Source organism: Falco cherrug, chromosome 2 (genome assembly GCF_023634085.1).
Source record: "Falco cherrug isolate bFalChe1 chromosome 2, bFalChe1.pri, whole genome shotgun sequence".
Taxonomy (NCBI): Eukaryota; Metazoa; Chordata; class Aves; order Falconiformes; family Falconidae; genus Falco; species Falco cherrug.
Genome location: NC_073698.1, coordinates 73021783 through 73049349, shown reverse-complemented (window position 1 = coordinate 73049349; position 27567 = coordinate 73021783). Strand labels below are relative to the sequence as shown.

The following is a 27567-nucleotide window of genomic DNA, read 5'->3' as shown; positions in this document are numbered from 1 at the left end:
TGGGTACCAGTTAATACAAGCACAGCCATGCCACAGCACCTGCGGGAGGCTTCTGAAAGGTCTGAAGATGAAAACACACACATCAACTGAATGCCTTTAGAGATGGGGTCCTTGGACATTCCCAAATCAGCCTGTAGCAGAAGATATTACAGGAGAACAGCACGGAGAGCAGCACATTGAAGGGCAAAAGGCATTCTTCTGACAAGGCCCAAGCACAACGGTGACAAGTACCAAATCAAGCCTGTCTGGTTTAATTTGCTACACCTGCCGAGCCACATGGAGAAAGCTTTATGAATGAGCAACGCTAGTAGATCACTCATTTGGGCTAAGAGCAAAGGAGTATTTCCTAGCTCCCCTGCACCGCTGAAGAAAAAGCATTTGCAGGACATGAAACTCCAACTACAGCTGTAAGGGAAGCATGCCATGACGTTAGGGTAAGAGTTTAAACAGACTGAGACTACCCAGCTGAGAAAGGAGGATGCAGAATAGGAGAGATCTGCCCTAAGTGGTATAATGAAGCAAACAGGATGAAGAGACTACTCACCAGTTATCATGGCCCAGAAGACATGGGACACAAAGTTACAGAACAAACTTCAAAGAAAAGTCATTAGAAGGAGAAAAAAAGAAGTAATTTTGTGCAAAATTACTTAGAATTTTAATGCTATGGGATGTTGAAGAGGTTGAAAAGTAAACAGATAGGAGAGAATTAAGCGATTGGAGGACAAGGGCTATTAAACACAGTATGTCATATTCAATCTGCTGGAAATCCCAAAGTCAAAATTGTACAAGAAGGAGTCTAGATGAGCTTTATAATGCTTTCTTTCCCTAGGTGTCCACTGTTGACCATTACCAGAGAGAGTACGTGGCCTGAGTAAGGGAGCTCGTTTGGAACCAGATTTACTCATAACAATTCAACATTGTGATGGATTTTATCAGTTCCCAACATGAACTCTGTGGACTACAGATCAGACAGGTTGTCTACAGGGCCATGGTAAATACTGAAATGAATATGTTTACCAGCCAAGATTCTGATTATGATAAACACAACCACCAGAGATTTTGACAGCCAACATATTGTTGCCCTGAAGAGTTTGTTAGTCACTGTTCAATGTAAACAGCTATTTTGGTCAAAATTATGTAAAAGATTAGATCATTCCCAGTGTGTTAGAACTGTTGCTTTTTTTTTTTTTTTTTTTAAAGAGAAATTAAATAAGCACGCTACGCAAATATAGACTACATACACTTTAGGGCACTACCCATTCAGGATTTTCTTTTGGATTCTCTCCTACTCAGCAGAGATTCAATCCCTTTAATAACTAGATTGTCAGCTTCATGGCTGAAGTTTAAGAATCCACTGTACTTCCATTTCCCTCCATTTTTCCAAATCTGGATAACTAGACCAGTGTTCTCATTTGAATTCTTACAGGTTTATTATCTCAAATCTTTCCAAGATACACATCTGAAGTTATTCTGTCTCCTCCCTCACAGGGAAATAACCCAAAGCCTGCAGCCAGCATTGTGCTGCCGCATGCTTGAATTTTGTAAACTAAACTCTTAAAAACATACTTAAACGACTTAGAAAAAAAAAGTAACTGTGCTTAAACTTTCGCCTGTGAAGCCCAAACATGATACCGATCCATTAATTTTATTAGTCAAACCTGTCCGAGGTCGTATTTTCCAAATGCAACAGCAAAGCACATTGCATTATAGCGCTGCTAACAGTACAGAATCAGGTGGGAGGAGAGGCTGATGCTGGTTTTGTGTAGGAAAAAATTGCTAAGCCCTGACCCCATGAAAACAAAGTGATGGTGCAGGAGTAATCAAGGCCAAAGCTCTATCTGAAGAAAATCAATGGGTTATGCACAATAGCAACTACATTCAGATGTTCAGAGCTCAGCTGGATTCTGTAGATCTGCTCTCTAAATTCAGAGTATCTGACACTGAAAGCTAGAAAACACCACCACCTCCTCCTTTTTTTTTTTTATTTAAACAGTCAAAGCAGAAGCAAGCTTTGAACTAGAAGTCTTGAAATTGAGATGACTGCATCCCTTCTCTTTGCCACTCCTTATGATCTTTGGTAGCCAACCAAATGGCTCAGCTTAGCTTCACTTTCCAAATCAGTCCAAAAGTTAAGTAAGTAATAAAACTAGCATCAGGAGAGGGCTTTATAATCACATTAGAGACATGCAACACAGACCAGCTACCTCGGTTCACTGGACAGCTTCAACAAGGCCTCATAATGAGGTACAGGTGTTGGCACTAATTAGGAATACCCAGCTCACTGCTGACATCACCTCTCAAAGCAATGACTGCACTTTAATCCTTTAAGCCACATAAAAGCAGAGAGAGGGCGGACAAAAAAAAAAAAATTTCTCTGAAAACGCCTCTGCAGAGGAGTGAAATATTTTTGCTTACTTAAGGGAAAAAAATAGAACTGTCACAAAACTGCAGGAAGTTTACTGTGAAATATCTGGGTACATAAAAGAATCTAAACCTTGCACATAACTAGAGTTTTTAATTTTAGGAAGGGTATCACCATGTACAGCATGTATTCATCACAACTATAAAATTGATATCCAGCAAAGAAGCACAGAATAAAGAGGAGTAAAAGCAGCACATGTAAATATTGTGGTAAGTTAAAATTATTCCTGTCTATGCCTACCAGCCTTCCAAGCATTATGGAATACATCAAGATAGATTTTAACCAAAATTATTACAAGGGACTTCTGCAGGCTGGAAGTTCATTGTTAACAGCTTCTTTTATAACTTCCTCTCATTTAAAAGACTTTATATTCCTTTAAAATGCACAAAGCTTTCATTTAAAAGGTGATACCTGAATGTTGAAGGTATATAGGTTCAATTTACACACTGTAAACACCAACACACACATTTTTTTTATTTAATTTTTTTTTTCGCATCAGTTCCTCCTTCACTTACATGCCAGGTCATGAGGTAGATGTTTTCGCTTCAGCTGATGACATCACAAGCTCCTAAAAAAATGAAAGGAGTGCTATTTAGGTAGTAGGAGTGACATCAGGCATTTCATGTTTGAGCTACAATTTAATTTTTGGCAAGTAAGTGAAGGGTATATTACATTTTCATTGCTATTTTCCCAAGCAAATGATATATCCATAATATAAAGCCTTAAATTCCACAATTCTCACTTAATATATGGAAAAATGAAATGCATCAGCTATATGTACACATACTACGACATAAATACATTAAGATTAAAAGTAAATTCATCAGAATAATCTCCAAGTCAATTTCACCATCCTCTTAACATGAATGGGAAACAACTTCAACAATACCAACAAAACAAAACTTTAATTAGTATTTTCTCTACCCTGTTTCAGGATTAAAAAAAAAAAAGTTCTGGTAGCTGCACATTCATTCAGCTGACTTAAGGGGTTAGTTTCTCCAAATACACTGATGCTTTCTTCCTTCTAGAGGGCCTTACATGAACTGAGCATGCTTATAAATTCATATGAGGGCAAATAAAAAAAAAAAAAAAGTATAGAGGAAAAGCTTCATGTGGCTCCTGCCTTAATTCCTCAAGACATTCCTTTAGACCTCCTCCTGACAATCCTGGATAGCTCAGCTGCCCTGGCAGGGATTCTGCTTACTCGCCCTTTTTAATCTAGTCCTGAGCCTTGAGCAATATTAAGTATGGGAATAGAAGGAATTTTTCCCTCCACCAACTGCCTGCATTCCCCTCCTGCAGGATCATGAACATGTATGTTTTGTGTCCTATTGTAATGGACATGGCAAAAGCATTAAAGTCATTACACCCAACAGATTAGTTGCAGCACTCCTTGGAGACGTCAGCAGTTAGACCAGGGTTTCTCCTGGCAGGCAGTCCACCCCATGCCTTTTGAGTATAAAGCTAACAAAAACGGGACCGCTACGAGCTTGGAAACACAGTATTAGAGAGCAGAAATTCAAGTAAAAACCAAGGAACTGATAACTGCATACCCTGCCAGAAGAAGAAAAATAAAAAGGGGGAGAGGGGAACGCAGTGCCTTTCTAACTGAAATAAGGCAGTTTCTGGCCGAAGTGTCAGCACCGTACTGTAACATTTCTGCTCCTCCACCCATCTGCAGTACAAGAAAAGGATACCACCACCCATCCACTGAGGAGTGGCACAGATCCTATTACTTAAGAACTATTGTTGCTCAACTTAGGCTGTGCCATCAAAGGAAAATATTTCCCTACAGCTGGGGGTGGGGGGAGAGAAGGGGAATGCACAATATATTGTAGTTCCTATATGCTGACCTTAAAAAATTGTAAAGTTTTGTCTATGTTGATTTTCTTTGGTTTAAGGTTTTGTCTTTGGGGGTTTTGTGTTTGTGTGTTTTGCAGTATTTTTAGGGGTTGGTGTTTTGTTTTGGGGTTTTTTTTTAATTGTCCCAGTTTCCTCTTCCTCCTTGACAGTGTCTGGCTATACCCCACATTAAGCAATTAATTTTTGAGCAATGCGAAGAGATCTGTAGATCAAAGCAGTACCAGAGCCAAGGTTGCCAAAATATAAAACACGCTACGTGGGTTGGGTTTTTAACTTCAGATAAGCAGATACACTCTGCAGCCACCACCACACACATGGCTTGAAGCAATCCACAGAGTCCATGAGCAGGAGACTAAGTGCACTTGGCATCAGCATCAGTGGGAGCCTCCAGTCTCCACCCAGAGGGACGCAGCTCGTGCACAGCAGAAACACAGTGTGCCAAGCCAACACACAGCAAGTGGGGGTTACCAGAGAGACTTGCTTTAAAGCCAACTGCTGCTCTGCTGCAAAACCCTGGTACTAATGCCGCCTCTGCCCTCCAGCTAAGAAATGCTGAGAGCCTCACCCACAAAATGCACTGGAGGAGTGAGGGCAAGGGAAGAGATAAAGTAAAAAATTAATAAAACGGTTGGATCAATTTTTCAAACAAAACTGTCTTATGAGATGTTTCATTATGGAATAATGCTTTAGTGTCCTGACTGAACCCCTTTAATGTAAGTTTTCCATAGGAACACAAGCAAAGCTCTGGTTGTAGCAGCTCAAATGGCATCTTTAAAATGCAACACAGCCTACAACTTTTAAGTGTGAACAGAACCACAGCTTTTGCCTCCCAGCTGAACCACAAAACCAATATATTTTTGAACTCTTCATTAAAAACACATTTGTTTGCTCAGTTAAATGCCAAGATGAACTCTGAAATACCAAAAGATTCAACTAAAAACCTTTTCTTTCTCTAACCCTTACACTACAGTCATAATCTTCAGTCCCAGCTTTACTTATTTCACAACAATATAAAATATACAAAATAGCATGAAACATGTAGCTGACCCCAAAAATACCACTCCTCTGTTGGTTATTTCTGGGGGGAAATCCAGCCTTAACATATTGATTTGATGTGAATTAATTTAATGTTTCTGAATCAATGAGCAGGGGGCTCTTCACCAGCAGGTAAAAAAACAGAAGAGTGCTCCCCAGCCTGGAAAGGTGCTAACTCCCCAGCCTCCCCATAAGCAACAAGTTCAGGAGCAGAGTAATGAACACACAGAAGATCCTCACCCTCCTCTCCAGACACACTGTACCAACAGACTCTGCATTTCTATCCCTGGGAGCATTTGAAAAAGCAACAGGGCAGCAACAGAAACTGGCACAGAGAAACAGAAAAGCAAAAAACCAAATAAAAATAATGTTGTAGGAACTAAAGGACAACATAGACACAGAAAACAAAACTTAGAAATGCACAGTAGCTTTTCATAAATACTGCCTGGAAACTAAGCGTCGCCAGGGGGAAAAAGCATCAGGAAGATTTATTTCTTAAAATACAACTTTTAACAACAGAAAGCCATTTGGAACAAAGACCTACTTTTGCAGTTATCGCTACTGTTATACAATCATTCCTTCTGTAATTTACCATAGTACCTACCAACAGCCAAGCCTCAAAAAACAAGAATTGTGATGGTTGAAAACACTGTGTCATGCTTCTCTCTCTCCTTAACCATCCTACATGCTGCACTGCCATTTAAAATGAAAAAAGTAGAGAGACAGATGCAGAAAATAAGGATTTGCCAGGGTCCAGGAAAAGAGCACCAAGATAGGACCAAAAGCACAGACTGTGCATTACAGAGGCTCCACAGCCTCTCCAGGTGAGCCCCTTCTACTCTGCACAGCCCTTACTGCCAGAAAGCTTGCCCTGGTGCTTAAACCACACATCTCTGCTGACGTGGCTCAAGTGGTCTCTCCTAGGTCCAGTATTAATTAATATTTGCCTCTTAATGATGTGGGTGGACCTGGCCCTTTACCAGGTCTCTCTCTGCACTGGACCCTGAAAAGGTCATCCCTTTCTTCTTCACACGGTTAACTTCATGTCTGAACACTATGCTTAACTCTTCAGTTTGTATGTTCTAGTCTTTTCTCCAGACTAAATAAAACCCATTTTTTTTCACCCTCTGCTCACAGGCTGCATTTTCTACTTTTCTGATCCTTCTAGTGGCTGCTCTCCATTATCCTTTTAGGGCTGGTGCACAAAACCACTACAAGGTTGTGTTGCCCAAATCTGGGCAAAGCCTTCCAGCTGAACCCTTCCCTACATGGAAAATACTCTTTTCTTGTTACAGAAAAACATCCTTTACTGTCATGTGAGTCACAGGTAATAATTCTATATACAAACTCCAGTGTGTTTGCTTTTGCAACAGCATGACTCCACTGCCTCACGTCCTGGCTGTGAGCAGTTATTGCTGCTGGGTCCACTGCTCCCAGCCTGCAGGTGTGCAGCAAAACCCCCTGCCCCAGAGCTGCTCCTCAGCCCCAGAGCTGCTCCTCAGCCCCAGAGCTGCTCCTCAGCCCCAGAGCTGCTCCTCAGCCCCAGAGCTGCTCCTCAGCCCCAGAGCTGCTCCTCAGCCCCAGAGCTGCTCCTCAGCCCCCTGCGCAGCCTCATCCATCCCCTCCTTTCAGACTTCTTCAATCTGTCAAAATAACTTTAAGTTCAAAGCATCTTCTCAAACAGACACACAGCTCCACCCAGCTTTATCTGGTATTTGACGAGCACAGTCCTCATTCCTTCACCCACATTATTAAAAGGCAAATATTAATTAACACTGGACCTAGAAGAGACCACTTAAATCACACCAAATTCACCTGTCTTGTTTGAAACTAACTACTAACTATCCTCCAGTTTTCTAAGCAGCTGCAAACATTCTCGTGACCATTTCACCTAGTCCATGTTTCCTCAGCTTGCTTCTGATAACGTGTTGTCTGATAACTTGCATCATACACTGTGCAATCCCCACCTCACAAATGACTTTCAAGACTGAATTAGAAAACTGGTCTTGTGACACTTTGCATCTCCTTCACAATAAGTAATGCCATAGGTATAACAACTGATTACGTGGGAGAAGTCTTAGAAAATCATTTTATTATTTCCAGTTTTTTAGAGATTGTTTCAGATATCTAACAATTGTAGCCAGTTCCCCAAGGACTCCCAGTAACCTGACACAGATTTCTTATGTAAGGCAGATAAAGACTTCAATATTACCAAGACAGCACGGTAAATAAAGCCAGTAGTTTTTGAGATTATAAATAAATTACAGTATGAAGCAGGAAGGTAATGGCACTCTTCCCCTTACAGTTCTGGAAAAATCATAATAGGAACAAGTATCGAAATACCAGAAGAGTATCCATTGTATTTAACTGAAGAGATACTTCAGGCAATACTTAGCCTATGGGGACTAGAAGTAGAAAAGAAAAAGTTACTAAGCTTTAAGAAAATTCTTCTAAAATCCTTATTAAGTATTTGTGAACAGGGATGGATTTTTGCTTGTAATAAACTGATCTGGTGCTTCTTCTTCACAAGGTTCCAACAGTGCTAACTACAGTGAGTATTCAGCAGCTTCTTGACTTTTATTCTCTCTTCCACATTGGCTTAAGCCAAAAAGGTAATTCAGTATAAATTCACAATCTCATTGTAAAAGTCAAAAAATAGTCCATCTCACCTTAAGGTAGGTCACAGACACAGAAAACTTCTAGCAAAGGCTGCAACTCTCTAGCGCCTTCACTTTCTTTCACCGTCCCAAAAATATTTCATTACACCTTTATGTAGCAACAAGCCTATTCTTAATAATAGTCAGTGACTTAGTAATTCCCAGCAACCAATTAAGATTTGCTGGGAAAATAATTTCCCACAGTGGCTTATCCCATTTTCAGACAAACAATGCAGGAGGATGTCTAGAAGGATAGGTTTCATAAGGCAACTATTAACAAGTAACATCAAGCCATTTTATGAAACGCTCTGAAGTCCTGGGTCCCTAGGCACTTGCATGGTGACCCAACACAGCAGTTATTTAGCGTGTGTGTAGTGCCAGCCATTCTGCAAAACACTCAAAACTTCTTATTTGTTGCTTGCAATTACTTGTTACACAATATGATTAACATACACATGCAAAAAAGCGAGTCGGGGCCTGAAACAGCTGCCCTTACAGAGACTAACATGCACGCAGGATTCAACTTCAACACCTAACCTAAGGTGCACACAAAGTTGTTTATATGCTTCATATACCAGTAGCATATTAACATTAGTGAAACAAAGGCATGAGTCTGTAAGAGATCAGATGCATTGGGATAAATACAAGGGGAAAAAAAAAAGTTTAGGCTTGGCATTAAGGAAACGGTCCTGACAGTCAGAACTGCTGGTCCATGTCCCCAGGGGAAGGATCGGAGGCTGCAGCTCTTAACGTTTAAACAAAGATTGGACAAGAGTCCTGGTAGCTGCGCTGCCAAGACAGCATGCTCCAGCTCAGCGTTTCTCAAATCAGCCTGAGGGCAAGGCAACAACAAATGGGACCCAAGTATAAAGAGGACTGCACAAAGTGGTGTGTTTGGCCTGCCTGCACTGAGGACCGTATCTAGCCACACAGACACACTGCTGGAAGCATCAGATACGCCACAGCACATGCACATATTGCTGTGTGCTGGTAAGAGCAAAGCAATCCCATTATTCCTATTCCACCCTTAACTTCTCTCCTCCCTACATCTGAGACCGAGGGATATATATATATATGCGCCAAGGGATGCTACAGTGTACAGCTGCATGCAAGGACAGTTACCGCACACCAGCTCAGGTATGTACATGCTCCTCTCTTTCAGGACTAAATGTTAAGGAGATGCATTACTTCAGCCTGGTGCAGAATGCATCTCTCTCCAAAGAGCAGGCATTCCCTGCAGCAGGTCACACTGCAATATAGAGAAGCGTATCAGAAAGAGACCACAAATGCACATGGCAGAAGGCTGCAGTAGAAGACCTAAATTGGGATAAAAGTACCAGGAATGTGCAGAATTCTTCCTGAATCCACAGAGCCTGGAATGGGGTACAGGCAGAAGTAACATTTTGGTGCTACCTACTATCAGGAGCTGGAGAACAGGGCTGTGAGCCACAGACCAGCAAAACCAGGCCATTTATGAGGATATGGAGCCACAAAAATGCCTCTTGATCTTGAGTAATGGGAACACTGCATGTCTTGCCATTAGCCACTGCCACATGTCAGCCAGTTGGATTTTAAATGACAACCCACCTCATTCAACTTACACATCTATGCTAAACAGATGTGCTTGCATGTATTTCCTAAAGCTGAGTGATGGCAGAACTATTTCATGCTATGTTCTGAAGGGAGGTTCAAGTGAATATTTCAGAAGCAATAACCTAGATGACCTAGAAGCATCTTTTCCCATAGCTAATTTCCATTATTTAATGCAACTATATTTGTGCACGGTTATGGGTAGCTTTAGTGGAGATCTTAAAATAAAATTATTCACTAAGTGTGAGAACTTTTAAAGTATGGTAACAGATGTTATGTTTCTGCTGGCAAGAGCCATGCCATTCTCATATGCTCTGCAGCAAGTCCCATGACCCCACCACACACACAAGAGAGTCACAAATGCTATAAGCAGCATCACTGTTTCTTGCTGGATGCTCCACACCCCGACAATATAAAAGATTAAGGGCCAGATTTAGACTTCAGACTGAAGTAATACCAAACTGTGCACTTCAATGCCTTCAAGTTAGATCTCTAACAAGAAGAAACAACAAACCCCGTAAGGCTTTAAGTCCCCATGTTGCAAACAAAAAGGTCTTTACAGTAGGACTCACAGAGCCCAGCACGTTCAGGCCACTCTACACACCAAAGAGGGCATGTCACCAGAAATCTCTCCACTCGCAGATTCAGCTGCTGATTTGCAGCCCTGTAAACGGATACCTTTAGGAATCTGATCACTGCTTGGCCCCTTCTTCCTCCTTCTCCTCACCTCACATGCACTCTTCAGGCATCCAATTCAGCATCATATAAGGCCTTAGCAGCTGTCACACCTGCAAAGGCTACCCCTTGTTCTGTGCCTCACCTTCCCTGCTCTCCTCTCCATCCACCAAGATTCAGGCCCAATACCTCCTTCACCCCAACCCCAGCTACCAGACGCTGGCTCCTTTCCCTTGCAGGACTCTGGCTGCTGCCAGAGCACATGCTGGAGCACACGAGCACCCATGGTCATCCCCACTGAACTGCTGGAAGACCAGGCTGTGCAAGCTCTTCTGTTAGTTTAAAGAAAAGATGAAGAATAATTTAGGTCTGAATTACAGGAGGAAAGCTATCTCACAGTTGGATGACAGTAGTCAAGAAAAGGCCATGTCTCCTCTTCTGGATACATTAAGTAATAATGCTCTCCAGTGTACAACACAGGGTTCATACAGGACACGGAACACACGCTTTCGAGTTTCTTCATCTGCTCTGGCTACAAGGAATTTGAGCACTTAAAAGTAGCATGGACATACTGCGTATTCCTGGCCTTGAAGGTGGTCTCAGTGGCCGCAGAAAAATCACCTTCACAAACAGCTCATCTCATATCAAAATATTTAGTCAGTATTTAACTGAATGACAGTCAATTCCCAGAGAAAAAAAAAGAAGGGCAAGTGAAAAGTAACAGACTGTTAACTTCACTTGCTCATCACAGTGATTTAAAGTACTTCTGACATCCTTCATCAAACTCCGGACGCTAGTATTTGTGAGATTTCATAAGGAAAGACCCTCTGTTCTCTCTTTGTCAGACATCTGATCATCACACCAGCACTCAAACTGTCACCTCCCCCTGCAAAGAAACTCCATAAATAAATAAAGCACCCAAGCTTTGCTCTTAGACCACAAAACACAAGACTTGGAGCACAATCAAATGACAATTAATGAAGCAGCAGACATGAAAACACAGTAAATAGGACTTCATCAACTTCATCCTTTGTGGCAGCAAATTCCACAGCAGCATCCAAAAATTACTTCTTCCTTGAATGTGATCTTAAATGGTCAGAAAGGGTTGGGGTTTTTTTTACTGCTATGAAAGAGAAACCTGTATAAACGAAGTAATCCTTTTCCAAAGCCACTCCTGCTCAGTCAGACAAAACACATGACAAGCTCTGAGAAACAAGCAGGGAAATTTTGGCCTCTGTGGAGTCAATAGTAATTAAAGTCAGTGCCAAAACAAAGCCAGAAATTCACAAAGCACTGATCTGATTAATTTGTGTGCGAGCACAACTCATACGCAACAAAACTGAATTTATTTCTTCTCAAAATTTCCTGATGCAAATATGTTGGGGAAGGGTGGGGGATTGCAAGATCAAGTTGTAACACAAGAGAACTATTCCTTTAAAGCACTCACTGCCAGAACAGCTTACTGTCAAAAGGAAAAATGTGACCTTTAATAAAATTGTCTATAAATATACAGACCTTTATGATTTCTTGTAATTTATTAAAGTACAAGTTCCACTATATAAAACTGTTGCATTTACAGAGGCAAAGCCTTTGACATTGTTTAGCAAGGGGTTAAACTAGACCTACAGAGACTGACACTCGCATAGGTATGGAGGAGCTTCCACCAGTTCCGAGGAGGAAAGCAGGTGACACTGCCCCTCACTATATGCTGGTATTTCTGTGCTTCAGGCACACAAACAGCACCAAGGTCCCCTGTGCTACATTTGCCAAACCCCATCAATGACCCAAAGTGGGGTGGGGGTGGGGTGGGAAGAAACTGAAAAAAACACCCCAACTTGTTTTAATAGGTTTGGTCCCTCAGAGTTTTACCTCACTTCTGCTTACCTGAAGCACAAAACCTTTCTTAATGGTCTCAGTCCTGGAAAGCTCAACAGAGAAAGTAAACACAGGAGCTGAGCTGCTTCTCCTTTGCAAATTGCCATCATGCAGTTAAACCCACAATTCTGACTGATTAAATCTCTAGGAGCCTGTTAAGAGCCCATGAACAGGGAGAGGTGCTACAGAGTAGCCTAATGTGGCACTAAAACCTCTAGAAGATAGACCTAAAGATGTGTTATTATGGCCAAAGAAGTCTGGTACAGGAGCAAAGCAGGCTCAGCTTCTATAGTCCTCATACAAGGGCTGACACTAACATCACTGCTTCAGAATTAAGCATATATGGCCACTCTGATCATTATAATGTAGCTACACTAGTGCAACACCTTCAAAGTGTTAGAAAAGCCGGCTTCGTTGACAGAATGAGCTTAATACAGATCCCCTAAAATTACTACAAGGAGGAAAGAAAAAAAAAGCATTTTTGATAAAAAAAATTATCATAGGGTAGGAAACCATTAGAAAACTATTTGGGAACAAGTGCAACCTGGTTACTTTTAAGTGTTTTGAAAGATACTCCACTAAACCAATACTTTGCCACTGCCTTGTTTTTTCAGCAGTTCCTCTTGGTACATAAAAGTAAGTTTATTCTTGAAACATACTCAATCTGTACAAAACACATAAAAGCAATTGTATTTACTTTAAGTCAAACACAGATTCAACTTCATTAACCAAGCACAACTTACATAGGTACAGGCATTAAGAGCACAGAAGCTTTTGTTAAATACAAGCAAAATACTCATCACACCAATACAAGTGTTCACTGGAAAAAAAAGCGCATTATATCACAAATGCTTTCTTTTCTATGAATATTGGAAAACACAACTTGATTTTTCAGTGGATGGTGCTTTTATATAAACATATGTAAACCCACACAAATGTAGCAGCCACAAAAAAAAGTAGCACCTCACATAAAGACGAGGCTTTTCCCTCACCAGTGTTTTTATTAGACCTAGCAAACCTACACAAATCTTCTAAAAAAAAGAAACCCAAAAGGTCTGCCAAAATATTTTTAGGCCAATTACAAATAATTTGGAAGTCCGCAATGTCTGAAGTCTGGTAGAGAAGGCAAATTTAATTTTGACCGAGATGATTTATAGGGTCCTAAGAAGACTGTAAGACACTCACTAGAAATGCTGTTTTCTCCAATAACAAGGAAAAAGTTGGGAAGTCAAGGCAAAAAGAAGAGGGGACAGCCAATGGGAGACAACAAAGGCATGAAACACATGGCTGGGAGAGATAAGTAGGAACTATAAATCACATTCAAGTTGTCATGGGCACTTGAGGCTTTTTTTTTTTGTTCCCCTTTTGATTTAATTTAGACTTTTAGACTTTTTTTCCAATTCTTAACCCACTCATACCTCAAAAGTGAACTGGCTGAAATGCAAAAGTCAAACATGCAGCAGCAAACACACAGAAAACAAATTTATTTCAATGATCTTAAAAAGAGAATGAAATGGCACCTGCAAAAGCTATTAGACTTCAGCAACCTAAATTAATGCATATCCCTGTTTGCTCTTACATATAGAGACTTCTGAAAATCCAGAACAAGTACACAGAAGATGCCAAACACGGGATCTAAGACAGCACTTAAGCCAGATCAATCCACATAATGGGAGTCACGGGGCTCTGACTGATACTAAGGTGACTGTCAGGAGCACAAGCTTCCTAATAACTTACATCCCACCTTCTGAAGTTTTGTGACATATATAGAGGAAGAAGAATGAAAACACCACATGTCAGACCTAGCAAAGAACCATATATTCAGTTTTAAGCAATAGAGGAAAGACAGAATACACTAAGTACTGAAACAAAGTAATTTTTAACCTGCTCCTCTTTTCACTTAGCTCAGGCCAGAGTCTTTGTATTTGACAACAGTTCCACCACAGCTATTTCACCTCTGTATAGGCATATAGATTCAACCAGAGCAAGTCAAATCTCTGTCAAAATTGCAGTAGCATACATGGATGTAACTTGCTAGATTAGGCAAAATCACATTCAATTGCCACAGTAAGTAAACTCTTTGTACACCAGTTGTATAAAAATTATTTTGATAAACTTCAACATGCCTAAATATCTGAAAAATACCTGAATAAAGAAAAACTTTTAAAATGTTCACAAAATGGCACTGGGAAACTACAGTATGAGATCTTAAAAAAATGCAAAACCAACGGAAACAAAACCAAACCACCTAAATTGATGGGTACCTGTTGCAAAGAGCACACAAAACCACCTTTCTTTATTTTCAGGTTTTTCCACCTTTTTCTTTTCTTTTTTGGCCCAAAATAGTGAAGAAGCACTAACCAAAGAAAGCATGGAAAATTAATCTCTCTGTAACATGGACAAAATATTTTGCAAAAAATAATTTCCGCAGAAGAATCAATACCATTAAGCAGGAGTGAACTTTACCTGCTATGTATGCCAACAGCCATCACAATATTGTTGCTCGTAAACAAGCACCTTGTATTAAGATCAACCTTTTAGTTCCTCCCTCAGTCTTACACATTCTGTTGCAGAGCTGCAAGTTCAAATTTGTCAGGCAAAATGCTTCACTTACTTCTTAAGATTGCTCATTTCATGCTACGCTGGAAATGATTATGTTGTTAACATAAGGAAGACTGCAACTTCATTATCAGGTTTAAGTATCTGCCTTTCAGTTGCTTAAATGACAGCCAATTTGATTTTTATAAAAGAACACAACTGCTCTCAAATTAGGCTGAAGTTGAAGAGTTGATAGAACTCCCCCAAACAAGGTTAATGCTACCGAAGTGTATCGAAGTGTAGCAACACTGACAACCAGTAACTTTTCCCTTGTCAGACCATTGGTCAGCAGTTCTTGAAAAAGCACAAAAACCTATTTTCTGTGCTTGAAATGAGCATTTCTCCTCCTTCCTATCAAACAACATTTAACAAGGTTTACATTGCACTGCAGAGTAATCACCTGTCATGACTATTTCAGTCAGTTACCTGCTGGGAAAAGAGCCTATTTGCATGAAAGCAGGAGCAGGCGTACAAGTTTGTTACTCTTCTTCCCTTGCAAGTACTAATAAAAGTGGGAGGTATTATACTCCTACCTCTTCTTCTGCTGAGGCTCCTCGTCACCAGGTAATTGCTGAGCCTACCATTTTCTTGTGCTTCTCCATAACTTGCTCACATACTGAGTACTTTAGCTCCACAAGGGTTTTGTTTGTTTGGGGTTTTTTTCCCCTCTTTAAACCAAAAACCTGGGTAGGACACAGCACTATTTCAAACGGTGAAAAAGTCCTCTCTCTACAGCCACTTTGCTATCAAAGCCTGCAAATTAACACTGGAAAAATATTAAAGAAATACAAGCATTTAACAGCAGAACTATAAAGATAATTAAAAACTGAAAGTAATCCCATAAGGGAAATATTTTTCCTCCTCTGACAGAATACGCATTTCCCCTATACATTTTTATATCCTTCAAGATGTAAGATTTTTTTATGCAGCATCAGAAAGAAAATACTGCCATTTTAGTCTGCTATACTTACTATGTAGCGAAGTTTTAAGTATTTGTGCATTAAAAATAATAATGTTCTCAGTATCTTCATGCTCTTTAAAGCAAGCATTATTTAAAACTTGTCTGGTTTGTTAAACCAATACTCACAATTTTGAAGTAGCATGAATAAAATCTCCAAGTTTAGCTATGATTTTCAAGTGCTCGTGAACATTCACATTTCTGCCTAAACATAGCAGTGTAAACTAATAACCAAAATATCTTTAGCAAAAAACTTCTAGCATTTGTAGCAGATATGTCATTTATTTGCACATTTAAAGAATTTCAGTAATCCAGTATTACACGATAAACTATATATCACAATGAAAAGCTATTTAGCACACAGGCATGTCCTATGGAGGCATTTTTCTCCCGCTACCTGGTCACCTACCCAAAAGCATATTCCAAGACAAGAACCTGGGAATTTAAAACACTGCTTAGAAAACACTTCATAACACAGTTGCACAGAATTAACTACTTGCAATAAATGCTCCTGGTCAGTTTTCATTTGCACAGCCGGATAAGCAGGGTACCACCTCTCCCTTTGGAGGATCCCAGGCATCCCAGCATCTACTCACCCACTCCACAGCCCTAATCCTTGGAAGCTGTTGGACTTGCTGTGCATCAAACCACTTGTGCAGGCGTGAAATTGCTCTCTAGGACACGAACAAGAGCCTGAGACTTTCACCAGCAAAGGCTACCACATAGTCAAGAGCTTTTAGCAGGTATGACAGACCCCTAGAAAACGTTCAAGTAAGAATTTTTCAGAGCAAGCTGGGGAAAAGGGAAAAAGAAAAAGGGGCAGAGAGGAAGCCCTGGACAGTAGATTAGTGAAATAATACATAATTCCCTCAAGACCAGGTGACAAGCAGATTCATTTTAGCAACCAGCAAGGCAAGTGTATAAACCTGTTTTTTAACATCTCCCCACAGCCCTAATTAAAACACAAGGAGGCATTAACGACACGATACGTTATGTTCAGCATTCAGTTCAATAAGCAAGAAACACAGCTCCGTAATCTAATGCTGTAACAGGTGTACTTTAATGAAGGAAAGCACTCCAAAGTTTTCAAAGTTTAACAAGCTAAGGCAAGCATCCCAGTATTTAATCCAGGAGAAAGTTACAACAAATAGCATCAGCAGTCACGAGCTTATACTCCCACCTTCTCCTGCTCCTCTGAACAGAGCGACTTAACAAGTGCCAGCGGAGCCTCCACAGCCATGCTTGCAGCTCAGGGTCCCATCCATTTCTTTAAAGCCAAGTAAAGCTTGTATTATAGCTCTACAAATGCAGGAGCTTTCATTAGGCCCAAGATCACACGTCTCAGACTGCTCTAATCCCCAAATTCTTGGTCTCCTACACACTGAAATAAGATCTTAAATGCTGGAAAAGTTCAAATGCCACCTAGGGAAGTGACTTGGAAGTAAATAAATATGAAGGAGCCAACAGCCCAGGGAAACATGGAGGTGGTTGGATATTGCACAGACACCTCTCCACAGAAGTCAATAGCTGGGCTCGCACGTCACACTTAGAAAACTTCTTTGCCAGATACCATCTTACAGGTGAAGTAAGTCAAAGTATCACTACAAATAGTACCTATAGATACACTTTTTAGGAGTTCTGAACATCAGATGTGCAGCTGTAGAAGATTGTACAAAGAAAACTAATTTTAAAGTGACAGTGTAATTGATTGTTTAACATGGATAAATATAAATCACCTCTCCTGCTCTTTTTATTTTAAATAGCAGCATTAAGTTAAAATCAGCTGTGTGCTAAGATACAAAATTTCATATCATTATCCCACTTTTCAGAGGTGCCATGAAGTCCTACAGATCTCCCACTCCTACCTGACCCAGCCTCTGCCAGCAAAAAACCTTCTAAGGCCCTGACATAACATTTTATTCATCAGCACTTCAAGATGCAAATAGCATCTGTTGGCTTCCATTACATAAATATCCCCAATAAGAGCTATTAACAACTTGTAAGTTTCCATTTTAAGTAAAGTATGTCAAAATTGCATTTATGTCTCCAATTACATGAAGCCTCAAGTGTTACAAGCACTTCAAATCTTCAGAAAAGAGAAATGCCACATAACTTCAGTGGAAGGGTTCCCCTCTCCAGAAATTCCAAAGCCTCTGAGTCCCCTCAGCTGTAGCTCCTGCAAAAACTGTGGTAGTGGGGAGAGATTAAGCTGGCACGATCAAATGGCAAACTTTCCCTAAGTCCATTTCTGTCTATAATGCCAGAAGTAATGCCAACCAAAAAGCAACACCACCACTGACCTAGACAAAACAGCAAGTTTTTGGTTATAAAATGCATCTAGACAGTAATACCCATGCTTAACAAAATACGAAGTTATAAATTTCAGTTGAATACAATGTTCTTTGTTATTAAATTGTCCTGTATTTTCTGAAGAGTGGGCATGTGCTACACTGTCAAACCCATTCAGTCAAGAGCCTACAAAACCACACGCCAATGTCTAAGGGAGACTTCTAGGAACTAAAGGAGAAAGACATATCACAGAAAGAGCAGTTTATATAACATTTTCATCCATGGATCATAGAAGACTCACTACAAAAACATGTACACATTCCTACTCTGGATATATCACAGGTCTCGCAGAACTAACCAAAAATGTACAGACACCACAGCATACTCCTTACCCTCTATGGCACAATAGTCAGAAACTGATTTCGAAAATTGAAATAAGCTACCTAAAGAGATCATAGGGAAAGATCATAAGGTTATCAACTTCAAACTCAAGGCAGATTATACAGGGTTTAACTTTACTTCTCACCCGCAGGTCTAACACATCCAGCTGTTTTCACCACAGCCTTGGACACCTGCTGTCACACCAGCCAAGAGTTCAGGTCAAGACACCTCACAGGCCAGCTGCAGCAAGCTCTTCAGGATAAACACTCTACAGCACTCAGCACGTGGTAGCTACTACAGTGACCATATGCATGTGTGCCTGCCTATGTGTACATATATAAAACTGTACAGGTAAAATTAATACTCAATTGTAGCCAAACAGTCTTTGTAAACTCTCCTCCATAAGCAAACCAGCCAGCTCTATGAAAACTACCTGTATTTTAAAAACAAAACCAAAAAGCCTACAACAATCTCAGGTATCCCAATAAATCCCTGATGCAAATTTCCTTATTCTTCTCCCATGGGGAAGAAGTCCACAAAACCACAGAGGAGGAAAAAGCTGAGTTTATTCTAACACTACACTGAGATCCTCTAGCCCAGGCTTTTACATTCACAGCGTATTTTCATGATTTTAACGAGATCCCAAATGAACATGCATCGTTGCCAATAAATGCCACTGCTTACGTTCCTGCATCAGCTCTCTAGCAAACCTTTGTAGGTACCTGGTACACGTACATAACACAAATAAAATAAACAACAAAACCCCCACAGTTGTGCTGACTGACCCAGCTCAGGGGAATTTTTCCTGCTGACAGAGGGAGGGAGGCTAGTTCTGTAAAAGGAACCTAGAAAGAGGAAACAGCACGTGAAGGACAGGTAATAGAGACAGCTCTTGTTATTTTGATGACTTTTACTGCATCTAAAGACCAGCTTTTGCAGCAGAGAGCTTTCTCCTGCTCCAGTTTGGCACCAAAAAAAGGGCATGTCATGTCTAGTCTGGAAAGAGGTCAGAAGTTCTGTTTAAAAAAACACCAACAAAACTTCAGATCCTGAAAGCACTAACTTGCTTTTAATTTGAAAAGGCACTTTCTTCACTAAAGTGACTTCAAATTACATTTTGTCCCTTCAGTAATGCAGGTGAAAGATTTTCTGACATCCTGCTAAGAACTCTGGTGGCAGGCTTGAAAGTTACGCTAACGTGCCTTCAACCAGGTTGCCCTTTCCTCTCTGAACCCACCAGTCTCTTGCATTTTCAGGTTAGCTCTAACCACTGCTAAGACATGGTCTCACTTTGCAGAGATTAGCAGGTGTGCTCGAGATGCTCTATACAACAGCCCACAAGCACCAACATGACGTAAAAAGCTGGCTGCAGACAAAACATTTTGCATGCACCAAGACAACATAGTTCTCTTAAATCATTCAGTTGTACTGCAAAGGCTCTTTCACGTTATCAGAGAGGCAAAATAGCTTTCAAGTTTCTAGTGTATTAATCACAACTGGATGCAGACTCCTGCATCCCCCTCTCCTGAACATGGAAAAAAAATCGGCTTTAAAGTACAGCGCTAATTTAGTGATGTTTTAATTAAAGTATGTAGCCACTCGTTATAACAATTTGTGAACAATAGCTGAACTCTTCAACTATAAATGCTCTTTGTAAAAGAGTTGTATTTACAAACCAGGAGAAAAAGCAGAATTTATTCTTCTCATCAGGATGTATTTTAAGGTGTCCCATACCCAATCCTCCTGCGAATCGCCACAGAATTATTTGCAACTGCTACTTTTGCTACATCCCTGGCCGTTAATCGCAGCAGTCGCCGGCCGGCCGGCCGGCCGTGAAACGAAGCCATGCCATTGCAGAAGGATGAGCGGCATTCCAGCAAACCCCGTGCGAGGGAGGAAGGTTTGATTTGGAGAACCGAAGTCGGGAGCTTCCCACCCCTGCCGGCACCGGGGACTCCGGGGCACCATCCGCGCCCGCTGCCCAGCGTAAAACTTACCGTGGCGCCGCGGCGGCCCGGCTGCGCTAGCGCTTCATTGTCAAACTCAGTTCTAGCAAGTTCCTCGACATACTGGCGGAGCGGTGCTCGGCGGCGGACGAGCGCCCGGCTGGCTGCCTGTCTGCCCGCCCGCCGCCCGGCCGCCACGCCCAGCCGCGCTCCGCAGGGCCCCGCCGGCTCGGGCACCGGCGGGTCGCCGCCTCTCCGGGCTGCGGCGAACAAAAGGGCGCAGCGCCGGGGGCCGCCGCCGCCGCCCAGCCCCTGCCGCCCCCCGCGGGCACAGCCCGGCCAGCGCGGGGGTGGAGCGGCGGAACCGCCGCAACTTTTCCCTCCGGACGCGGCCGGAGCCGCAGCGCCCACGCCGGACGAGCGGCCCGCCGCGCCGCCCGGGGGACGCTGCCCGCCCGGCACAGCACGGCTCGGCCGCCACCCCCGACCCGGCTCCGCGACCCCCTCCCCGGCGCCCCACGTACCCGCAGGACCCGCCGCCTCCCCCCCGCTCGCCGCCGCTTCCTCCGCCCTCCTGCCCGGCCTTGGCGCCAAACACCGCCGCCGCCTCCCGCCCGCCGCAGGCCCGGCGCCTCCCCCGCGCACAGGCCCGAAGCGGCGGCCCCGGCGGCCCGGCGCCCGCCCCCCGCCCCGCCTCCATGCGGGCAGCCCGGGCCGCGCTCACCTCCCGCCGCCGGCGCCGCACGGCACGGCGCGCCGCCGCCTCCTCCCCTGCTCGCCGGCGTGGGCGGCTGCGGCCGTCAGGGCTGGCGCTGGTGCTCCCGCCGCGGCGGCGGCTGCTGGTGCTGCTGCTGCTGCGGCTGCTGCTGCCGTCCCGCGCCGGCGCGCATCGCCTCCGCCCGCCCGGGCCCGTGGCCGGCGGCGGCTCCCGCCCTGCGTGCCGGCTGCTCGGCGCGCCCGCAGCCAGGCCCCGGCCCCGCGCCCGCCCCGCTCCTCCTCCTCCTCCGGCGGCGGCGGCCGCACAAGAGCCCTATTGTATTATTGACACTGCTGGGCTCCAGGCCCCGCCTCTTCCCCTTCCCTTCCCTCCCTGCCCGCGCCGCGCCGGGCCTTCCTGCCAGCTGCGCCGGCGGAGCCCGCCCCCGCCCCGGCCGGCGGGCGGGAAAGGGCCTGGGGCGAAGGCCCCACTCCCAGCCCCTCAAGCGGGCGTCAGGGCTGAGGGGAGCGAACCGCGCCTGGAACCGGCTGGGAGCCGGCTCCCGCCGCACTCAAGCGTTACTTCTCCCTTCGAGGCGCCAAGCACAGACGCTGAGGCCGTGGCAGTGCCTGGCCCGCCTCCGCGGAGCCATCAGCTACCGAGACCCAGCTCTGGGCTGGGCAACGGGCAACAGGAGCAGAGGGGGCTGAGCACCTCGCCACATCCTACCTGCCTTCCAGCAGCTTCCAAGGGTGCCATGTGCCCATCCCCACCTGGTCCAGCCCTAAACCGAGAACATTTTGTGCAAGTGGCCCAACTTGTAAAATGATGATCATAAAGTCTACCATAGGGTGGCTTTAGCCAGCCATTTTTATAGCCACTCAGCCTGTAATGGAGTTCCTCATCCAAACATTTGACAGAAAGCACAGTAGACAGCAAAAATTTGGCAAACCTCCTTCATTATTAGGCCCCACACCCACACACGTTTCCCATACTGCTATTAGCAAGTATCACTTGCATCAAATGCACTGCAAACCCCTTTTGCCTTCCTTACCAGAAGAACTGCTGCAGAGATTTATCTGGAGAATGCCCTTCGGCCACTGCAGCCCTGTTCTCCGTGCACACAGTAAGTGACGCAAGGGACGCACAGAAACTCGGCAGGGAAGGAAAACAAACCTGGGGTCTCAAATCTGGGATACAGCCCTTGTCTCTAGGCCAGGCACAGAGGAGAAACAGCAAGAATGTAATAAGCAGGAGTGACAAGGAAAAGAGCAGCAGCAAACATGGCAGTGATAGTTCAGCATGCCTCAGCTGCACTTCTACAGGGCTTCCGGACAACAGCCAAAAAATGAGGTGAAATGGATGGTAAGAAAGGAGGTACTGTTTCAGGCCAAATGTTCCGTCTAGCTCAACAGCCTCCCACCTGCTCTACCAAATCACAGGCCCCCCGCATCAAACTTCCTCCTGGCCCAAGTGGCCATACACAGTAAGATACTTCCCCCATGTGCTCCGCAAGCCTCCAACTGCTTCTTACTCAGATTTCCCAAGCAGGATGTGGCACGTCTGTTTAGTAACCCTCAACAGATCACTCCTCCAAGTACTTGTCCAAGTCAGCTTTCACTGAATCCATGTAGGCTTCTGGCTGTAAATCACTGCTGGCAAGGACTTCCACAGATCTACTACCTGCTGAAAAAAAAACCCAAAAAACCAACACACCCAAACAATCTCTTTTCTTTTGAATACCTGGTTAATATTCCTGCATGTAAGAAGTGTAGCTTTCTACAAATGCAGTTAGATGGCAACCAAACTGTGACGCTGACAAGTATAACTTCCTTCATGCACCAATGATCACCTTATTTGCCTTCTGTTCATTAATGTATACTTGCCAGGAAAACACTCTGGGTAGCTTCAGAAAACCACAGTATCAAGTAAAATACCAAGAATGCTCCCACCACCACTTGTGGAATCCTCTGTATCAAACCGGGTGGAGTCCAGGCAGCAGGGCAGGCAATATCAATTTAAGACAAGAGACCTGAAGTCCAAAATTAAGAGAATTCGGAGTGATAAAGCCAAGTCCATGCGCTATAGAAAAAGATCTGCTTTCTAGTCATAAAAAGAATTTAAAGTCCAATTCAGTTAAACAGAAACTATTTTCAAGTATCAATGTCTTCATTCAGGTTTTAAAACAACTTCTGTCTTTTCTGTGTCCATGAAACCTGCTTAGTTCTAGAGTGTGTGTATAATATAGTGTTTAAGGTATCTGTCATTCTGAAGGACAACGAAGAACGTATATTCACATCAGTGAAGGAAACATTCCTATGAGAAGTTTTCTGCCAGATTATGTATGCATTACTTCATCAGGAGCAGATGCAGCCCAACCTGGGAAAGGTGTTGTGCAGCTATTTCCCATGCCAGGAACCACATGCCCTCCCCCCTCCCCCACACTGGCTGTCCCATGTCAGGAGCAGACGATATCCAAACCTCTAGTTCTACAGTAAATGCACAGCTATACATGGTGAGCTCAGGGCCAAAAGATGACATAGGAAAACTGGTGGCAGAAAGTCCATGGGGCTGCTAATTTCAATAAATGCTTTTATGTGCAAATACATTTTTTGTTATCTCATCCTGTGTAACTTTGAGCAAACTATTTACCGTTTGATAAAGAACTTACACAGCATTTACATTTGCTATGCATTTCTGAGCAAGATGAATAAATAGGAAGCAGATTGTACACTGTTTTCTTCTTGAAGACATATGCAACAGTTTTCACATTTTCTCCAGAATGGATGAACTACAGATGCTCTTATGCACCTAGAGAATATAAGGAATTTACAAAGCCAGATGTTAACATGCTGATAAAATAAGAGCACAAACATGAAGTTCTCCCAAGGGAGGAATGCTCCGGAAACTAGAAGTATAAGAGATATGGTCAAGGTAAGATAATGTATACATGTATACCATACCCAAGTTGAACAAAGTCATTATTCAGCCTTAAAAAGGCTGCCTATAGTATATTAGGGTATTAAGAAAGTTACACTGAAGTAAAGTTTAACATCTGAGAAGTGGGGTCACGCAGAGTTTACATGGATTGGAGCCACAAAAGAAGCATCTCTAGTTGAAATACCTAGAAGTATTTAAGTGAATTTCAATAGAAAAGCATTTTTTCGACAAAATCTGCTACCTCTGATTTTGCCAGAGAATCAGATGCCAGAGAAGTAAAAAACAACAAACGCCGGAGTATCATGGAGGAGTAGTGGAGGGAAATAAGAAGTGGAAAGGCCTAAGAGGTTAATTCGTACTCCTTGCCTCCAAGCCTTTGCAGTGTTCCCAGCATGCATGTAGAAGCCTCCATGGGCAGCAATTCTAGTTGACTGATAGAAGCAATACACAGATACCCGAAGCCTTTCTTTGAAACTTGTAGATGCTGCATAAAACATACTTCATCAGCAGATCAGATACCATTGATGAAACCTTGATACAACATCCTTGAAGCCAGAGCAAGCATTGGCAGCTACTAGCAAGACAGAGAGAAAAGCTTAACTCCATTATTTTCCTTTCACAATGAACAAAATCTTTGAAGTGTTACCATAAAGCACAAACACCCACCTGCAAAGAGAACACTAATTATCACGGTGGAGTAACTTTCATTCTTCTGTGGGGAACAAAAATGCAAAGCGGAATCTCATCTAAGGATGGCTAGCTGTCTTTAAACCCTCTTGTGACTGAAATGTTTCTGATACTATTAGATATAGCAGCAAAGAGCACTCAGAGCTTCAAAAGATTTGTCTTTAACACTGAATCCAACTCTTCAGCACCTGTTGGGGCAGCTATCAAAAGATGCCCTCAGGTCATAGTACAGCCCTTCCATTTCTTCTCCAGAACCCTTAAAAAAAAAAAGCCCCTGAAGTGTTTTTTTGGTGGGACTTCAGAAATGGGGGGGGAAGGTCTCGCCTCATAAAAAGATCAGCACGTTCAGACAAAAAAAAAAAAAAGTAGTACTTCCACAATCATGAAGCATTTACTCTCTTTAGAGCAAAATGTGCCAACTTCACTTCCCAGGATCTGACAAGTTCAAAGTTTTGTGCTTAGGGAGATCTTTGATTCATCTTTCTCCTCCTAAGACAGTAACACAGAACGGAGAGGACTGCCAGCAGCTTTCAAAACCTATCAGTATTACGGCTCTGTGCCTTAAATGCATGCAAGTAAGTACCTAACAAAAAAGAATCAAAGAATACATCTTACACTTATATTAGTGAGGAAACAAATTGTGTATCTTGCCTAAGAGTTTGAAAGTTACCTGCCTCTATAGTGCTGTACATGCAGTTTGGGGGAAATCTCACCTACAGCAGTCGCCATCCATACAAGTAGGGGGAAGGCTGCTGCTCCCTTCAGTGCTCAGAAATCACACGGCAATGGTCACACCACCCTTCCCCACACCTCCAAAACTTTGTTTCGGTTTTTTTGGACACACAAATTTAATGGATCAAACCGCAAAAAAAACTTTTCAATTTTTCTTCACTATGACAAGGACAAAAGGTAACTAAAAATGAAACTGGAGATTCTCACATGACTATGAACTAGGACTTCATCACCATGATACTTGTGATAAAATGAAGTTGGACAAGCAAAGAGATACATACCACTATCATCGAGACACAGAGTCCTTTGAGCTCCCAGTACTGGCAGAGGTGCCTACCCTTCAATGTATCCTCATCATTTGGGTAGAATCTATAATAGCACATTGCTTTTAGCCTTTGCAGTTTGGAAACCTAAGACAAACACTCATTTAAACATTGTTCAAGAGCCTCTTAACCTCACCATAATTTCATCTCTATCAACTTTACCTGATGCTTTTAAGGACAAACTTTCCATAGCAGTTTTAACAGAAGGATATAAGGGAAATCCACATGTATTTGGAAGGTCTCTTAGACCCTTGACAACACTGGCAATTTTAAAGCCTTGTGCAACTATGAAGAGGATGACTTGTACTTGACAGAAGCTAGTCACATTGCTTAATACATTCTGGGAAGGTATTCAGATACTCCAGCCATGAAATTGTACATAGCTAAGGATTATCACTAGATACATGAAAAAGTAAAGGGTTGAGCAGTTGCACATTTTCCTCTGTGTACTCAGAGATCTTTAGAGCTTTTTTAAAAGCTTCTCTCACTTCCCCCTCCTTTTCTTCTCTCTTATTCAGAACCACTGATAACTACATATGCATCAGGAAGACTGCATGACCACAAACATTACCAACAAGAATTCTACGGCAACGAGACATTCCAAAGAGATGAATGCAGTAAAAAGGCATTCTTCTATCAAACTGGACAAGACGTCTGGCCTGTTAATACACTGTGACTCCTAACCATCCAGTGAAACCTTCCGTACATCCTGCTTTTACCAGGTTTGAAGCTCACAAAGTTTTCCTGTAAGTAGCTGGTTGTGTGAGAGACAGAGCTCAGACAGACAGCTTTAAGAGAAACTTCCAGGCTGGCAATACAGCAAGTTATTATTTTTCAGAAATTGTTATCCTCAGCAAATGGATATAGCTTGTACTGTGAGCTCTGCAATGTTCAGGGAATGGGGTGGACCACCACAGAGCTGCCTTCCAGCATGTACTGCAGCAAGAATGCAGTACTACAGCACACAATAAAGTGCTGCAGCCCACTTGCACCATCCCACTCAAATCCATGCGTGCTAGAGACAATACTTGTGAACCGCACTTATTCATAGGTTTTTAATGCTATTGGACTTGAATTTATATGTTTTAGATTGGGTTTAAACATGCCTTGGGAGAGCTGTTTCTGTAGACCTCTAAAGACTTGTGTCACCCTTACGGATTAAGGCAGCTTACTTATTAATTCAAAAAAGAAATGGCACAAAGGTCCAAAGGAGTCAACAAGGAACTTGATAGCAAAAATCCTACAGTTTAGGAACTACTCAGACAGGCACCTGGGCTGCTGTGAGGTCTTAAAAGATTCATGTCATAGTGGCTTTTACTAAATCTTTAAGAAAAAAGCCTGGGGAATCAACACCTAGAAGATATTATCAGCAATACTAATTTAAATATGCACCAAATGCTGAATGCTTTATAAATAAAGCCTAAATTTTTAAAAGCCAGCATTTAAGAGAAGATATACAGCTACGGAGTTCTCGCTCACACTTGAGTCATTAAAACTCATTTTTGCCCCTATTAGAATGACTGAAGCACATATTCTCTAATAAAAAGCTTCAGGTTGCTTTTCAGAATTAAAAAAAATAACAAAATCTGTCCCGGTTATGTAAATGCAGCCTGGTATGTGGATTACTTTTAAATCCATGCATTTTATGCATGACTATTAGATACAAAAAAAGAAAGTGGGTAAGTTCCTAGCAATTGGGGCACAGATACAAAGCTTCTGCATGTTAGTATTTGAGGATGCGACTGGTGAAAATTGTGGAAATACTTAAGGGCAGCTTTGCTGTGACTTAGATACTACAAAAAAAAAAAAAGATTACTAGGCTACTCAGATCCAACTAGGGTACAAGATTTCTTTTTTAAACAGTAAAATTGTACAATAATAGCTAACTGTAAACCAAAA

At 42.7% G+C, this 27567-nt stretch overlaps 1 protein-coding gene across 5 annotated transcripts in view; it reads right to left on the bottom strand.

Annotated features, from left to right (window-relative positions):
• The window catches only part of JADE3 (jade family PHD finger 3), a 68536-nt gene extending 47261 nt beyond the window's left edge, over positions 1-21275 (bottom strand). Inside the window, exons 1-2 of one of the 5 annotated variants that reach the window (XM_055701964.1) lie at positions 21014-21275; positions 2938-2990 (exon numbers count right to left, since the gene is read on the bottom strand). The gene's annotated coding sequence lies outside the window, so the exon portion shown is untranslated. Of the gene's footprint in view, positions 1-2937; positions 2991-20340; positions 20447-20813; positions 20928-21013 lie in introns of those variants that run through there. The other 4 variants (XM_055701965.1, XM_027804371.2, XM_055701966.1 and 1 more) reach the window with 4 other exon arrangements.
• Positions 21276-27567: the final 6292 nt, after the last annotated feature.